This window comes from Wyeomyia smithii, chromosome 1 (genome assembly GCF_029784165.1).
Source record: "Wyeomyia smithii strain HCP4-BCI-WySm-NY-G18 chromosome 1, ASM2978416v1, whole genome shotgun sequence".
Taxonomy (NCBI): domain Eukaryota; kingdom Metazoa; phylum Arthropoda; class Insecta; order Diptera; family Culicidae; genus Wyeomyia; species Wyeomyia smithii.
The window spans coordinates 73,257,335-73,274,993 of NC_073694.1; the positions used below are offsets into that span (position 1 = coordinate 73,257,335).

Sequence of the window (17,659 nt, forward strand, 5' to 3'; positions counted from 1 at the left end):
TTGCTTGATTAGCTCTCGAGTTGTGCAGAAATTTGTGTTTTATTTGTATGACAATATTATTTTTTGACCCCAAAAATTTTCACATGCCAAATTTGGTTCCATTTGCTCGATTAAATAAGGAAGCTCTCCTTTCCAGAGAGAGTCAAACCACCATAGAAACATTTCTTACCCCAAAAAACATCCACGTGCCAAATTTGGTTCCATTTACTTGATTAGTTCATGAATTAGGCAGAAATTTGTGTTTCATTTGAATGGGAGCCCCCCAACTTTTAGGAAAAAGAGGGCCCCAGAAATAATCCATGCTCTTGTGAACCACCCACCACACGCTTGTATGAATCTCGAGTTATACAGATATTTGTGTTTCGTTTGTAAGGGAGCCCTCTCTTCCAGAGTAGAGAGAGGTGTCAAACTACCACAGAAATATTTCTTGCCTCTTAGTACAAGTTTGGCTTCTTTTGCTCGATTAGTTCTCGAGTTATGCAACAATTTGTGTTTCATTTGTATGAGGGCCCTACCTTCCAGAGAAGGGAGGAGCCTCAAACTATCATTAGAACCTTTCCCGGTCCCAAAAATCCCGACATACAAATTTTCATGTCGATCGGTTCAGTGGTTTTCAAGTCTATAGGGATCAGACAGACAAAACTCCACTTATATATGTATAGATTTTTGAAATTATGCACTGCTCCACTTGTAGGCGGTAGATTTCTCGACTCACGTCTAAGAAACATGTAGGGGGTGAGGGGGTGAGAAAATCGTGATAATTTCTGACGTAGGGTGGAGTGGGGGTGAGTTTAAACGTCACATGAAGAATATTCAAAAATAAATAAATGATTTGAAATATTGTTTAGTTTACTTACTTTTTATTCACAACCTTTTTGATTATCAACTATACTAATACTGAAAATTCTTCCGAACCTGGTTGCTTCAAGATCAAAGCATCAGCAGAAAGTTCTGATTCCCCAAATGGGTCTGACGCAGTGTTGCCATATTGTCATCTGTACTGGGAGCTGCAAAAATCTTGTTCATTTGTTCTATTTCCGACAAAAACCTGTACCAAAATCTGTTCCATTGGAGCATGGTTGTTTATTTTGTAAACCTGTGAGAAAACAGTTTTAACGACATTTGTTTATTGTTTTGAGAAAACTATGATTGCATTGACTCTGTTAATATTAACTAGTCCTGAACTACTAGCTCGCTTGTCAATGGAACTTCCAGATAGCGAGATCCCGTTCATTGTATTGTTACTGAGTCTGTTACTGTTCACAAAAATCTGTAAACTGTACAATACAGAATTTGTACCGAAAACATGAAAAAATCTGTACGTTTCACAAAAAGTTTGTACAATTGGAAATGATGGTCTTACAAGCTGGAGTTGATGCAAAAAATTATACGGATATGAAAGAAGCTTCTATTGACATATCGTCGGTTTCGTGCAACACTGGCACAACTCAAAATTTCGCATTTTTGAGTTTTTGATGGCAAACGATGCCAAATATTGCTAAGTTTCATCCCACAAAACCTCGTTTCAAAATTCCCAAAAAGTCCAGAGTTATGAGTAGAAGTGCCTTTGCTGCACAAATCGAAATTTCTCAGTCAGTAAAAGTAAGGTTTCAACTTGTACAATGGGCTCATAAGATGTGCAAAATAGACCTGAACGTGTTAGATAAGGATTGGAAATCATAAACATTAAAGTTTTTTTTTTGAAAATTGAAAAAAAAAATTTTCGACGTTAATTTTCAAACGCGTTTTTCTCGAAACTATGATTTTTGAGTCGTGCCAGTGTTGCACGAAACCGACGGTATCTAAGGCTCCTAAAACATATCCGATTACAGCAATCGGATACTATTTCTAGAATCCGTGATATTTATTAACCCTCTAGTGCCCAGTGCCGCCTTTAGACACGCTTCAGTTGAACCTCTAAAAAGCTTCAATAAGTACTTAAAAAATGGTAATAAAAATTCATAGCGATTTTACCGAGGTCCGTCTGAGAAATAAGTTGGGCACTAGAGGGTTAACGATGAGCAAAATGTTATTTTCTATTGTTTTGATAATTCTTTTTGAGACATCAGGTAAATCACTCCGGTACGTAATATGACCATGTGTTCATTTGTTACCTACAATCTTCGCAGCAAACTGTGCTAACGTACAAGACACTTGCGGGGCCAGCGCTACGATTCTACTGACGCTAACAGTTTCTCCAGGACCTGGATTCCAACCTACATCGACTCACTTGTTAGGTCAGTATCGATCCTCTAGACCTACTTGCAGGCACTTTGGGGCAGGACACGTACGGTTTAATTTTTTTCAACAGGGAAGGGAAGTTGCTGTGACGTGACGTACTTTTCCTGTGATCAATGTGTAACAAAATGTAACTAGGAAACGACGGGGAGTAAAATTGATTCAAAATTTGCGTGACGTACTTAACGGATGTCGCCTAACTCTGAAAAAAGGAAGGTAGCAAGGTAGCTGGCAGGGAACGAGAGAGATGGGGAACGATTTAAAGTAGCTGATGAATTCCTTTATCTTGGTACGCTTGTGACATGTGACAACGATATGAGCCGTGAAGTGAAACGACGAGTTGTAGCTGTTAACAGGGCCTTCTACGGACTACGTAACCAGCTAACGTCCCGTAGTATACAAACTAGCACAAAACTAACCCTATAAAGGACGATGTTTTTCCTGGAGGCTCTTTACGGATATAAAGCAGCGTCCAACTGAAGGAAGCTGATCGACTGCTCGGAGTTTTTGAGCATAAAGTCTTGGTGGTAAATTGGAAGCTGGAATGTGGTGCAAGCGCATGAATCACAGGTGATATAGTGAAGGTAATACAGCATGGCAGGCATCACAGGGCTGGACATGTAGCCATAATGCCTGACGAGAGAACGGCCAAATTAATTTCAGTATAGAAACAAGAAAGAAGATGCATTATCTACTGGTGTACGAGGTGATTGGAGAACTACTGCCCAAGACAGAAGAAGCTGGACATCTTTTATTTGTTCAGTTCTAGACCGGTAAACGGTCCTTCGGCCAACAAAGTAAATAAAGTAAGTAAGAATAACACATCCAACATGGGAATTAAAAATTTGTTAAAAATCATCTCTTGTATTTCTACAATTTAAAGTTTTTCTGAAAATTTGAGACAGAATAAGGAACGACCTAAGCAGCGGCGCCTATTTTAATCAGTTGAAATAAACGGGCCTTAAACTCCTGAATTTTGATCAATATCGACAATTTAAATTTTACGAACAAAAGCTTTGATTAACTAGCTGGAGAAACATCAAACGAAAAAAATCAACCATAATTGCAGCTATTTAATTGCTATTTGGGTGCTGAATAAAATCCCCTGCAAAACAGATGCCTACTGATTAAAACAGGTTCGGGGTGATTGGAATAGTGTCTCTCGATAGGGAACTTTAATTAATTACTGTTGTGGGTTGCTAAATTAGATTTAGACTCTGAAAACAAGTGCTGACACAAAAAAGATAGAGAACAAATTGACATACTTATGTTTGGATTTCACCTTACAGACTTCGAGTATTTCGTCTTAATCCACAGGCGGCTCCTAAAGCAGCCTAAAATATGTTACCTACCGTATGTACTTTAAAGTTTAAAATATAATTATTGGTATATAGTGAAGTACACAGTAAGAAAACTTTATGTCGAATCGCATATAAAGCTCCATAGCTTATGATAGAAAATTCCGTAATATTTCACGCAAATTTAAATGATATAGGGTATCGTACGTCTTCGTCAGTGGTTTTCTTCGGCAGTTTTTCTGCAGCAATCTTATGCAAAAGGGACCGAAGAAAACCACTGACGAAGACGTTCGATACCCTAGCACATAATTTTCAAACAAAATCGTGGCAACTGAAATTCGAATTAGAAAATATTTTGCGTGACGTGTAAAATTCCGAGTTTTTTACTGTATAGTGTCCATGGAAGCCATTTTTTCGGTTTTTTTGAGCTCCATGGTGTACAATAGAGATGGTCGGGTACGGGTATTTTTACCCGAAACCCGTACCGGACGGGCTCGGATCGGTTACGGATAATTTAAAAACCAAGGCTTCGGGTTCAGGTCGGGTACGGGTTTGGGAAATTCTTAACTGGTCGCGTACGGGTAATTCGATTTTCGTGCATTGAGAATTTATTTATTTCGGATTGCATTGCATTGAGAATTCATTTCAAACGGAAAGATCGGAGAATAAATCGCCCTTTCTCGCTCAACGAGAGATCGCCCAATACCTGATCTGACAGTTGTGGGCAGTGTTTGCATTGTTTTAAGTTAAATGGAGTTTTGCCGGGCTTTTTTCCTATCTGTCAGGGAAACCGCGGACTATTAAGATGTTTGGTACGAAGCAAAAGATTTGACAGTGATAGCATAGTCTTGGCTTACACTGTTACCAGAGATGCCGCATGTACAGAAATATCTGTGTTATACCGATTACACCTTTTTAGTAAAAACCTTACTTTTTTACTAAAATGAGCAGATTCAAACTACACTAAGGTCGCTTTTTACGCAGGTTTTTTTACGCGGATTTCGGAATTTACGCGGTATTTTTTTACGCCCGGATTTCGGTTTCTCTGCACTCGGACTGCCGAATTTACGCGGATTCCGGTATTTACGCGTTTTTTTACGTGGATTCCGGAATTTGCGTGGTTTCTTTTTACGCGGCACGTATCCCCCGCGTAAAAAGCGACTTTAGTGTATTATTTTTCAACTTCAAGAACTACCATATCTCCAATTTTGACGTAGAACTAGTAGTTTGGCTACATAGGGATGTGGAATGAGTATCTAGAAACGGAAAAAATGAAAAACATGTGCAATATTTTCTAGTTCATTCATTACACTTCATTTTCAATGTTGGAACGGTTATAAAGGCAAACGGTGAACTCTTTCTCTCTCAATTCACTAATGTCAAAGATGAACGTTCAAGATGGTGACTTTAATTGATGATCATTATAGTTTTATTTTTGAACCATGAACGTCCAATAATCAACGAGTGCCACGGTCGTTGTGTTAAACTACAAATGATGAATATAAGACCTTAATAAACTATAAGAGTTCGAGCAAAAGTTTTTAGACTAATGTTTTGAAATATCAGTTAGATTATATAATTGTCAAAATTTTCTATAAGCACATCAGAGTTTAATACCGTCAATTAGACGGCTTAATAAAAATCTTCAGAAAAAATGCACCCGAACTGAACATAATTTTCTAACTCAACCGTGAAATGAATTATGTGCTACCAGGTGCCGGAAAGCTATTCGGAACATCCGGCGAAGTAAGCAAGAGAATCTCAGTATGCCACCCCTCAGTTCACCCAATAAACAATGAAAGGACCGTGTTTCTAGTGATTTGCTTGTCTCCGCTTGTTTGCTGCTTGTCCACCTTTCTTATTCATCGTAGTCATCGTAGTAGATGGAAAATTTAATTCGTGTTCTTAGCAGGCTGGAGATGTTCGCTAGTGAAGGAATTACCTTGCGAGGGTAATTTTTTCGGGGTGTGTACAATAGAAGAATAAATATAATAATAAGTCAATGCTGCAATCTCTGAAAGAAGGCGAAATATTTTGCCTATTAGTAAACAGCAAAAGATTTGCTGCTATGGAAATTAAACTAAACGATACACAATCGGTGCGTCGACTTACCGCTTCTGAGGAATCACATTATTTAGCATTCGAAATTTTGCCGCGGTTGCACGCAAAACCCGCGCCCTGTATAATCCCCCGCACGAGGGAGAACGCTCATAAATGATGAAGTGCGACATGTTGTTCTTTTCATTAACCGCCGGAAAGTGGCTTTTCATAGACCACGGAGTGTGAGAGTAATTGAGAGCTGTTGCTGGGGTGCAGGCGGAGAGCAGAAAAAGTGTACGGATAACAAATGAGCTTCTACCGACTCCGGGTAGCGCATTCGATTGGCCTTTATAATGTTGCTATGTTCGACCCAGTAGAGTAAGCATCAAGTTAGACGAAATAGGTACTGTCAGTTTATCTACGCTAATGTTGACACGGTTCTGCTGGAAATAATGACAATATGGTAGTGGCAACCCTCATGCGCACACAATCAACAACTTCGCAGCTAGAGGCCACGCATTTTTGCAGCCCATGGTGACAGCTTGCTCGCATCTATCACATCCACAACCATTTGGCCAATAAGGACCGTAATTCTGGCATGTTCTGCTTGAAACCAACCGGAAAAAATATGAAGAGAATATTGGAGAAATATGAGGGGAAACCTTCGAACCAAAGTATATAATTGTGCTAGTGGGGGGAAAATTTTCAGGAGTTTATACATCTCCTTCAAAGATTAACCAATTTACCTCTAGAATTCCAGGTAATAAGGCAGCAGGACTGGTACAGCGCTGCAACATTTTTTGATATACACACTTAAAAAATAATTGCCGAGAACGGCGCTACTGAGTGCCCGGTTAGAAAAATAATTACAGCTGTCACATTTTTTCGTAAATCTTGGTTACTAAAATTTCGGCACAAAATATTCGTAACCAAGGTAGCGATACCTAGGTGATATTTTGTTCTCGGCATTGATTACCGAGACCCGTAAGAAAAATTTATTTGGCTCTCGATGAGGAAAACAAACATGTTTTAGTATCTGGACAAATTCAGATAAACACTTTATATATGTTTTCATCTCGGTTTTGAATATATTTATCTGTCGTGATCAGGAATCGGAAAAAGCTTCTGAACATAATAGACCAAAAATGGCAAAAAGGGATAAAAAGTCAAAACAACGGCATGCGATGATTTACAGTTTGGAGAAAACAAAAGTTATTTTACACGGGTTTACATATTAACTAGTGTGCGTTGATGAAAAGTCACTTATCTCTATTAGAGTAATTTTTTAATTACCTTAAAAAAGTCTCCTATGATATTTGGCAACCTTAGAATCAATCACAATAGAACAAACATACGTTTTAATTTTTTTTTCGGCTTGAGCGTGAAAGCGTTTCCTCCTTTTTAACAGAAATCCTACGCACGGGTATAGACCTTTTCACGTACGGATGTGTTAGTGCCATTAGTTGAGGAAAATATTTACAAATAGCTGTTGCACTTTGTTTGCAATGCTATGTTTTCAGCAGCTGGATAAATATTTAGTTGAACACCCATTATATGTTTTAAACTTGTTTTTGAATAACTTTTTTCATTCGTGATCAGAAATCGGAATAAGCTGTTGAACATTGTCGACCAAAAATGGTAAAAAGTGATAAAAGTCGAAGCAACGAGATGCGATGATTCACGCGTGTGCGTAGGTGAAAAGTCATTTATCTCTATTGGCGAGAGTTTAGAAATCTTCTAGTTTTTAGCATTCAATATACTATTTTGCATCATTTTTTTTGTATCAGTTGTTGACCGAGGGAAACCTTGAAACTGCGAACGTTAAACACGGCTCGAAACCAACATCCTGAACTATCAAAATGCTTACACGTCTGAGTTAAGACGAAAAAAAAAACTTATTTCCACCGGAAAGTAGCAACAAATGAAATCGCAAACAAATAATTAAACAGTTAAGCGGGTGTGTGTTGGTGTGAATGTGTCCTGTTACACTTTTGTTCGAAATCGCCTTTTGAAACGTTCCTTTGTATTTTTTTTCTGACACCCAAAAAAACACAGAAACTCGCTAGCCAACCGGCTGCCCGAACAAAGGAGCTTGAACAAACAGGACATAGAGAAAAAAAATGTTGGAGAAAGTGCCAACTTGTTCATTTTTTTCACTCTATAGCAGCGGAGAACACTGGCTTCAACAGAGAATTTCCTAGTAGAGTACACACAAAACTTTCCCCTCACCATCGTTGCCGATTTTGGCATCGGCTATTGTCGAACCGACTGGCGCAGGATGCCGTGATCAAGAAACGGAACGCAATCGCTGGCACGGATACGACGCTGACAGGATGGGGTTCACACGATGGTATTCGGCCGAACAAGCAAGTCTTGCTCGTAGACCTGAAAACAGCGCCGCCAGAGGAGCGTAAATCTGAAGAGCGTGCTTGTCGTAGGAATTTGCTGTGGATTTAGTAAATCTGTGTAAGGGATGTAAACATACGAGCCTCGGGTGGTGCCAAGGCGAACGTCGAGATTTTGCATCGAATAGACAAAGCAGGTGCTGTTGGGTGGTGGACATCTTTATACGTGATAAATCGGAGTAAAATGCATTTCTAAGCGAGTCTCGTTATTTCTTGTTTCCCGTTCAATCAGTTTTTTTTCTGCAGTATTATGGTTATTGTTATTCGTGTACAGTACAAACGAACTGTTTTGGTGTAGGTGCATTAGTATGTGCAGCTGTCAATTATTTTGTTATGTTATTTGACCACATTTGTATTTGTTGTTGATGTTTCTTACACTACAGTGTGTTTCATGCGGGTGCTTCTGTGGCGCAGAAAATATATAATTTCAGAATATAATATAAACAAAAACGAACAATTCCAAGGGAAATGTCTACCACACTGGAACCGAAAACGATATACATGTAGAGCTTGTCTTGTTTGTTCTATAAAAAAATCACAAGGGTTGTATGCAAAGCCACGACCGCAAGGTTAACGTAGAACTACATAAGGTTGTTTGTTGCATTACTTGTTTTGAATATGTTTAAAATTTTGTGCAAAAGAAGAGTTGAAGTGCTACCGAATTTTAGTTTGCACATACGACATAACAGGAATGAAACAAACACTATGCAATGCAAACAAATTTTAACAGTCAAACTGCATGCAGTTTGAAATAACATTTTACGCAAAATGAAAAAATATTAAATATTCATTAATTTGTTTGTTGTCCTTATAAGGACTGCTGTTGTTTTTTATATCGGATATAATGTTGATCACATATGTGTGCTACCCGGACAGAGGAGTACATTCCGAATTACTGGGTCTATAATTCTGTCGACCGTGCTTGGTAAAGCAATCATATAAGGGCCAATCAGAATAATCGAAATTTGCGTTTCAACAAGGGATGACCATACAGGAGCAGGTATAAATGGACCAAAAATAAGTTTTTGAATGTGCACAAATCTGTTTGGCTAGGAAGTATAAGCACGCCAATATATGCATTTTCTCCGATAGCCAAGCAACACTAAACGCATTGAAAGCCTTCACATGTTTCTCTAAGCTAGTATGGGAGTGCATCCTAGTATGGGAGTATGGGAGTGGTCCAAATTTTTCAAAAAAAAGTGTTGATTATTTTCCATAATATAATTGCTTGTCATATTAGGCTTGATAATTTTTAAAGTTTGGTTATGCAAAAACCTAATTTTTATGCAGATAATAAAAGATGTTCAGGTGTTGTGCTTATTGCTGAAGGAAAAGATAGTAAAGTACGTTCTGAGTCATGAGCATGAGCATGAGCATGATTGACCGCCCGCGGTTGCTACTCCGTTATTGCCAGATTAGCTGTAATTACACAAAGAACCAACAGATGATGTTTGGGACCAACATGCATCCTCAATGTGTAAAAACAGGTGACCTAAATCTTTATATTAGGCAATACCAGCGCCGGCCGCATCCGAATGCAGGTCAAAGAAGGAGTTTGTATAGGAATATGTTGACGTGATACTCGCTTTATTGGAAGCCGAGAACACCTCTCCACTTCCACGAGAAATCACTGGGATGTTGGATAAAGGGGAAGGTATACAGCAGGGTTCGTTTTGGTAAACGATGCGCTAATGCGCTAATGTCGGGTTCTTCAGAACAAGTGCCGCGTCTACAAGTTTATTACATCCGCCACGATATTCATAATGTGATTCGAACTTATTTAGTTTGACAATGTAACACCGCAACAATAAAACGTACGCGAGGATACAGGATTTTTGACTAAACCGAGACAACTTTAAATTACCGTATATCTCCTCGTAAGGTGATGCTCTTTATACCTAAAACTATTGCGCGTTGTTGATCCATCTGTAGATGATACGACCTCATGGAAGGTACCGACGCGGGGGTTGAAATGATTTTTATCGACCGAACGAAATCGACTTCGATTTCCGATGTAATAATTTAGATGCAACGCGCGAGCAGTCTCCGACTTAACGTTGATTAAGATGAGAAAGATATGATGAAATATCTGGGTTCACTTCGCGAAATCACCACACGCCGGAAGTCCATATATCAGCAAAACTCGCCCGGGCTGAATACGCGTTTACACCGAAGCGTTACGAACAACCGCTTTAATCCCCCCGGCCGACACATACGCGCAGGAACTCGGCGTTTACGTCGATTATCTCTTAACAATGTACGCCTAATACGCCTAATAAATATGAAAATTGGCAATGTTCCATGCATCCAAAGCCTCAACAATTTGATAAAAGCAAATATACATATAAGCCTGAATATATTTTTAAATTTATTGACAAAGTGCCGAACTAGTCATAAATATAACAAATTATGTAAAACAACTGGTCAAAAGCTAGAACAATCAAAAAATCAAAGCATATGATTCCTGAGAAACACATACTCCAAACTCCACAAACCACACTAACACTTTGTGGACAAAAATAAAACTTGTTACTGAAACCCTGCGGAAAAAAATACCGCGCACACAATTTCAACGATGAAATCAAAATCTCTCTGTATCTGTTTTCTAACATAAAGTAAAACTAGAAACAAGCATCAAAATATCACTTTACAATACAGACAAGACAAAACGTATACTTAGCTTTCATCTCTTCATTTTCCAGTTGTTTTCATCGTTTTTGGACTTTTTTTTAAATGGAAGTACAGTGGCAACATGCATGTATGCCTTCACACACTCGTTTAATCCATACAACATTTCATTCGTTGAAAAGAGATAGCACATAAACACTGTAAACGGCGATGCATGGTTTTAATCTTATTGGCAAATTTTCACTTCAAGTTTAATTAGATACAAGCCAAATATAATTTGCACTATGCCAATGAATAAATCCCTAATGAGCATTCAATCACTATAAAACTATGTGGAGCAGCTGCTCGAAAAACACTCTCCTTATTGTATGTAATAACACCACACACTCCACACTTTCAAACCGTCGCCAAGACAGCGATAGAAAAAAAAACAAGAAAAAATAAACACTTGGTGAATCTAAAAAGCAACGCAATAATATTAAATTTTCACAATTAAATTCACTTTTTTTTCACTTTTTTGTGGAACTTCACACTTTTCGCACTCAGCACATTTCAATAGAACACCTGTATATATGTTTAACAATTCTTTAGGTGTAAAATAAACCGAAAATCACCAAACAATGTGATGATTTCAAAGCGGGAACCAGCTGGCCAATCTTGATCACGGCCTCGCACAACCATCCGCAACCTTTTTAAGAAAAAACAATTTTAAATTTAGAAAATAAACTCACTCCGCGATAACATCTATAACGAACATGCACAACTAAATTAAACAATTTTTCTTCCGATATCAGTAAAGTACGTTCTGAGTCATGGAGATAAAGTCAAATTTCTAACTATTCCAATATTTGAAGGTGTAAATTAATTTAGGAGAAAATATTAACTCTTCAATTAGGTAAGTATTTCATCCTGAAACGGACAAATTGCTGTTTAACTCAATATCAGATAAGCGCCGATCACTTCTTTGCGTTATCACTGACAGTGCGAATAAGGTATTCCTTGTGATAGATAACACAGTGAAATGCTGTTTTAACACTCAAAACTAGACGGCTCATGTATTTTGAACGCCAGCTTTCCAAAACGTTGGTTTGTTGTCAAAATGAGGAAACTTTTTATTGGGTGCATTCACTACTGCCCGCTATCGCACAAAGACAGCATTTCACTTAAGAAAGTGCCCCACTGCATCAGCAGGCCCTGCTACTATCGATGCTGCACCTGCTGCCGCTATCCGTTGCCACAGCTAAGGCCGCTATCCACTTCCATTGGTATCCGTTACCCCTGCATATGTGCCCTTGCATCAACTGGCCCTGCTACTATCGATGCTGAGTCCCGCTGCAACTGCTGCGCTATTCTTTGTCATGCCACAGCTGTGGCTGCTATCCACTGGCTTTGGTATTCGCTGCACTGCTGCTGCTGCTGAGGAAGGACTGCTGTTGTCGCTGTCTAGAACTAATATGAGCTGTTTCGGCTGAAACAGGCTCTTATATAGGCCAAATATGGTGCTTGGGAAGCAACCATATAAAGACCAATCAGAGGTCGAGTTTTGCGCTTTGACAAGGCTTGACAATTTTCAATAGTATAATAGTTCGAATAATAAAATTACAATTTTCTGCTTTTGGGAGGAATCTTAGAAGATTTTTCAATCTATTGCTGCGAAAACGAAGGAAATCCATCAAAAACTAACTGATTTATTAGCATTTAAAATGACAATGATGCTGAGCTCTAAAATATAGTTGGTTAATCAACTGTGTTTAAGACATCTGAAGAAATAATCGAACAACTAGGGGAGAAGTACCAGTTATGGCAATACCTAAAAAATGTACCAGTTATGGCCTATGGAGTTTAAATGGGGTATTACCATAACTGGTACCATTGCACTTATGCGATATAGCTATAACTGATCCAGAATATGTTTGTATTCACGTATCCTGCGATATGATTGTGTATCGAAACTTTTTATTCGACATGGCAATTCACGAGTGACGTTTAACGGTTTGTACGCTTGTTATTGCTGTTGTTTTTGAAATTTCGATACCTAAACAAAAACATGCACGAAATTTTTTAATGTCGACAAGAAACATTATTGGAAATGTTTGAGTCAAAAGTTGAGTTTGAGTTGAAATCCGTAGATCTGACCGTCGTTGAGTCAATTATAAAGAATCATTTATGGTTATACTTTACTTACTTTGCTTTGTTGGCCGATGGACCAAACTAATTAGAGATGCCCAGCTTCTTCTGTCTTGAGCCGTTCTCCTCGTATAACAGCAGATCGTGCATCTTCCTCCACCGTGCTCATCCACTGAGTGCGAGGCATACCATGTAGTCAACGGCCTGGATCCTGGTTCTTTGCTGAATAAAGTTTTAACGGCTCTCTCGTTAGGCATTCTGGTTACATGTACAGCTCACTGAAACCTACCCCGCTGTATTACCTTCACTATATCAGCATGTTTGTGAACCTGGTACAACTCGTAATTTTAGGCGTCTGCGCCACACCCCATCTTCCAATTTGCCCTCAACGTCCATGCTCCACGTCCGTAAAAGGTAACCGGGAATATGAGCGTCTTTCCTATACAGCGCAAGTTTTGTGCGAGTTTTTTAAACTACGGGACCTCAGCCTGCAGTCCGAAGAAGGCCCTGTTCGCAGCTGCAACTCGTCGTTTCACTTCGCAGCTCATATCGTTGTCGCATGTCACAAACGTACTAAGATAAACGAACTCATCAACCTCTTAAAATCGTTGCCCACTTCAGCGCCAACACCACCAGAACTTCCACGCTCCCTGGCAGCTCCCATGTGCTTTGTTTTGGCAGAGTGAATGCTAAGTTAGAAACTCGCCGCTTCCCTTTCAAAAGGTCTGGAGGCCTTCTACACGGCCCTACGGTCGATACCGATGATATCAATATCGTCCACAAAACCAAGGAGCATGTAGGATTTCGTGATGATCGCACCGTTTCATTGCACGTTTGCTCTTCGTATCATACTGCACCTTCTAGGCAGATGTCTAAAAGTAAGTTGAAGAGCGCAACCCCCTGCTTTAGTGCATCTGACATTACGAATGCGATTGATGTTTCACCAGCTATCACCACGCATGATTTCGATCCCTCCAGCATCATGCGACTGAGTTTAATTAGTTTCGTCGGGAAACCGTGTTCCAGCATAATCTGCCACAGCTACACCCAACGCAAACGGGGAACATTTTATTACTTTAGGGCAATTTTTATTACTTATTGTGTCTTATGACTGCGCATTATACACACAGAGTAACAAATAAAAAGTAATAAAAATTATGACGGCCACACGCTTGTATGTGTACACAATGCATGTGTTAGCAAGACTTCACTCGCTGCATTTGTATTGATGCAACGATCAGGTTCATTTTTGTCCCCTTCATCCACACATAATCAGAATCTCAACCGTCAACCTCAAATGTCTAATTAGAAACCCTTTCGTTTCGTCCCCCAGTGTTTACTTGAAATGGAAATAATGGTAATACTGTCTGACCAGAGTTGCCGAAGTTGCGAATATTGATAATTTTTGATAGGCACGAGTATTGTATTTCCAAACAGGTGCAAATGAGTTTCCCTGAACCAATGAGTATGTGTTTTAGATATCTTGCAGGAGAGCGAATGTTTTTGTTTTTCTCTAATGCAGTTTACAGATCGAGATGTCATTTCAAGACGCATTTCAAGTCTTTGAAATCATCAACGTTTGCATACTCTATGACGGGGAAAATGCTGCTTGGCAGCTCTTATCATATTTTTTCTCTACTCCGTGTCGAACTAATACACGCACACCGGATGAATTGGAGATTGAAGAAACTTGTAACATGTGCAACATATGCGACGGTGTGTGATTTTTTTTTTGCTTGAGATGGAAAGGGAGCAGTTTTCGACAGTAAAAATCTTGCATGTGGTTGAAACGACCATTATTAGATAGTCGTACTCCCGTAGCACGTGCTAAATATATGGCAGTATGTGTTGTTACTTGACTGGGGAAGAATTTTATTGCCTTTTAAGTAATAGGTTTTTTACCCAAAAGGCAATTTTGCGCTATTGCTTCTAAAGTAATAAGGAAAAGTTTTGCGTGTAGTTTCTTTTCAATGAGTCTTATGCCGCCTTAAAGTCTGCAAGTTATGTACCCGGAACTTATTGAGGATCTATCACAGGGTGAAAATTTAATCCGTCGTTGAACGATCCTGTCGAAAACCAGCCTGGCATTCGCCGACGAAAGATTCCGTTGACGTTCTCAATCTGAAGAATATCATACGAGAGAAAACTTTGTATGCGGAGTTGAGCAACGTAGTTTGGGCATATGAAGCCTTCTAACCAGTCGTTCGGCATTTGTTCACCCACCCAGATCCTCAATATGACCTGGTGGATCGCATAGTAAAGCCGCTCGCCTTTCGAATGTAGAAGTGCGACTGAGATACAATCTCTACCAGCGGCCTTGCCATTTTCCTCAGTAACAGTCTTTTTAACCCCCTGTGTTGGTGGCTCCACAGTTTGTTCGCCGCCTATGATCTTGTTCCTGTTTTGCTCCTCTTACTCTTCACCGTTCAAAAGCGCCTGGAAGTGCCCCTCTGCATCTGGCCAAATCCGAAAATTTCGAAATGACCCCTACTGTCCCAAAAACTATGATAAATTTGTGAAAGGCGCACAGTGAAAAAGGAACACTGTGCACCTCGAAAATCTTATTAATTGCATAGAAGTGGAGTTATAGCCGTTTTGAAATGGTAGTCCAGATAAATTTTTGAACAAAAGTATGCAATGTTGCTTGGTTTACAGGGTATTCAATAAGTTCGAACACTACTCTTCATCGTTGAGTAGATGCGCACCGTGTGCATTCTACGTGTTGGTCTTGGTGTAAGCTTTAACCTCATATATAGGCTGTCATTCGTTGTTTGTTTATCGCGCACGTTGTACTGTGACGTCACAATAAAGTTGTTTGCGAGAGGTGAGCGACCTGGTGACATATTTCGACGGTTCAAATCCCATGTGTGAAGTGGAATTTCATCTATGCAACCATCCGTCGGTACTGGGAGACGGGTTCGGGCAAGGACCGTGCGAGATCCGGGCAGCCGAGCCCCCAACTCAGAGTGGATTCATCGAAAAATGAATCGGTCGGTCCAGAAGACCACTGCTAATCTGGATTTGTAGACCGGATCTGCCCACACCATTGTGACGAAGGACCTGGTATTTAAGCCGTACAAAAAACGCAAGGTCCTACGGAGGCTACAACGAAGAAGAGGTTGGACAGAGCCAAACTGATGCTTTCGGGGCACGCAGGTCATTAGTTCATGTTTTCTGATGAGAAAATCTTTGTCTTGCAACAGCCGCACAATGTCCAAAATAATCGGCTGTGGGCGTCGACGTTGGTCAGGTTCCAGAACGCCACGTCGGTGAAGGATTGGGCGCCGTATCCAGATGTGGGTAGTTTCCACTGGTGTTTATCGAGAAAATCGTGAAAATCAACGCCGCGTACTATGAGACTGAGGTTTTGGAGAAGGTTGCGGATCCGGTACTTCGGGAAGGATTATTACGTCATTCAACAGAACGGTGCTTCGGCTCACACGGCGAATATCGTGATGTCGGGAGAATTTGAGTGATTTTCCCGATAAGACTTTGTGGCCTACCAGCTCAGCGAACCTTAATCTCCTGGACTTTTTCATATGGCCATACAAGCTGGCCAAGCAGAGCAAACATAAAGTGAGCACTGTGGACCAATACAAGAAGCTCATTTCCAAGATCTAGGACGACATCTCGATGAACCAGATGCGTGTCGCGTGCGATTCTTTTAAGAAACGTCTCAAGCTCATCATATAGTATTTAGGGGGATGGGAGGGGTTGCTTTCAGTTAATATATCGTAAAGGTTCTCGATAAATATTACCTCAGAAAAAATTATATTTTGTATTTTCATTTTGTTAACACATTCTTAAAGTGTATTCAAACTTATTGAACACCCTGTGCCTGGAGAGCTGCCGGTTGAATTGGCGCGAAATGCATCAAAGGTGGAGTTGAAAACAAACCAATATTTCGAATGTTTTGTCAGACAGCACTACAAATGTTGGAGGATAACTATAATAAGTGCATTGCTCTATAAAAAAAATCAGTTTCAATTGGTAGGACAAAGATTTTTTAACTCTTGTTTGCAGTAAAAGAACTCGTGGGATTTTTAAGAAATCTACCGCGAACCAAATTTTCATGAACAGATCACGCCAACAAAACACTTCATATAGATCATCTACACTACAGATATGGATAAATTAACAACACTACGGACATGGATTCAGATTCACGACGATTATTATTTCTACGATGTTTAGCTTCCAGTTTTAATAACATTTTTTATGGTCAGCTGAATAAATTTCTAGCTGCATATGTGCGCCAACTGCAATTTGGCAAGCAAATCTACTCTATCCGCACAGTGAAAACAAAGCTACAAACTGTACTTTTGATGAATAATCATTACCATTATCCTCATCATCATCATCTCCGTCTTTGGTGCTCAGCGAAGCAAATCTCGACTAAGCAAACAACAACAGTAACTACAACATCGGTGGCAACATAATATGCAGTGCACCGTAAAACGGACATCTGGATAATGGTGGACGACAGAATTCACCCGCCCATTTTTCCTCTCCACGTGTTTCAGCTCGTCTGCCTCGCATATTCTCACTGCAGGGTGTTAGCACATCACCGAGCATACCGGGAAAATTGCTATGATTAATAATGTCCCTCTTTGCGAATGCGGTAAAGAATGGAGTCGTTTTTCACCGACGAAGAAGGATGAACACTTTCATGTACTGGAGACCGCCAAATTGTTACCCGGAAGAGAGTAGTGAAAAGGAAAACTTTACCCCACAAGAATGACAAGAGTATTAATTTTCCACATCCGTCTGTTGATCCTGTTGTTCGTCTCTCGTCTGTTATCTGGCAGCTCATTCTCACACTACACTTACTCCGTGATAATATACTTAAGCTCGAACAAAGTCTATTTTGATTACTGCCGTTCACAACACAACGGTCAAATCTGAAATGAAAAGCACCCCCTT

General features: G+C 39.7%; 1 protein-coding gene and 1 long non-coding RNA gene across 4 annotated transcripts in view; both read right to left on the reverse strand.

Moving 5' to 3' along the window:
• The window catches only part of LOC129723123 (lachesin), a 323,877-nt gene that overhangs the window by 136,148 nt on the left and 170,070 nt on the right, over nucleotides 1–17,659 (reverse strand). The window lies entirely within an intron of this gene.
• LOC129723154 (uncharacterized) lies at nucleotides 5,179–6,462 on the reverse strand. Its single transcript, XR_008727725.1, has 3 exons — nucleotides 6,323–6,462; nucleotides 5,649–6,179; nucleotides 5,179–5,550 (listed from the first exon to the last, which is right to left on the reverse strand). It is a non-coding gene; the product is annotated as an uncharacterized LOC129723154 (long non-coding RNA).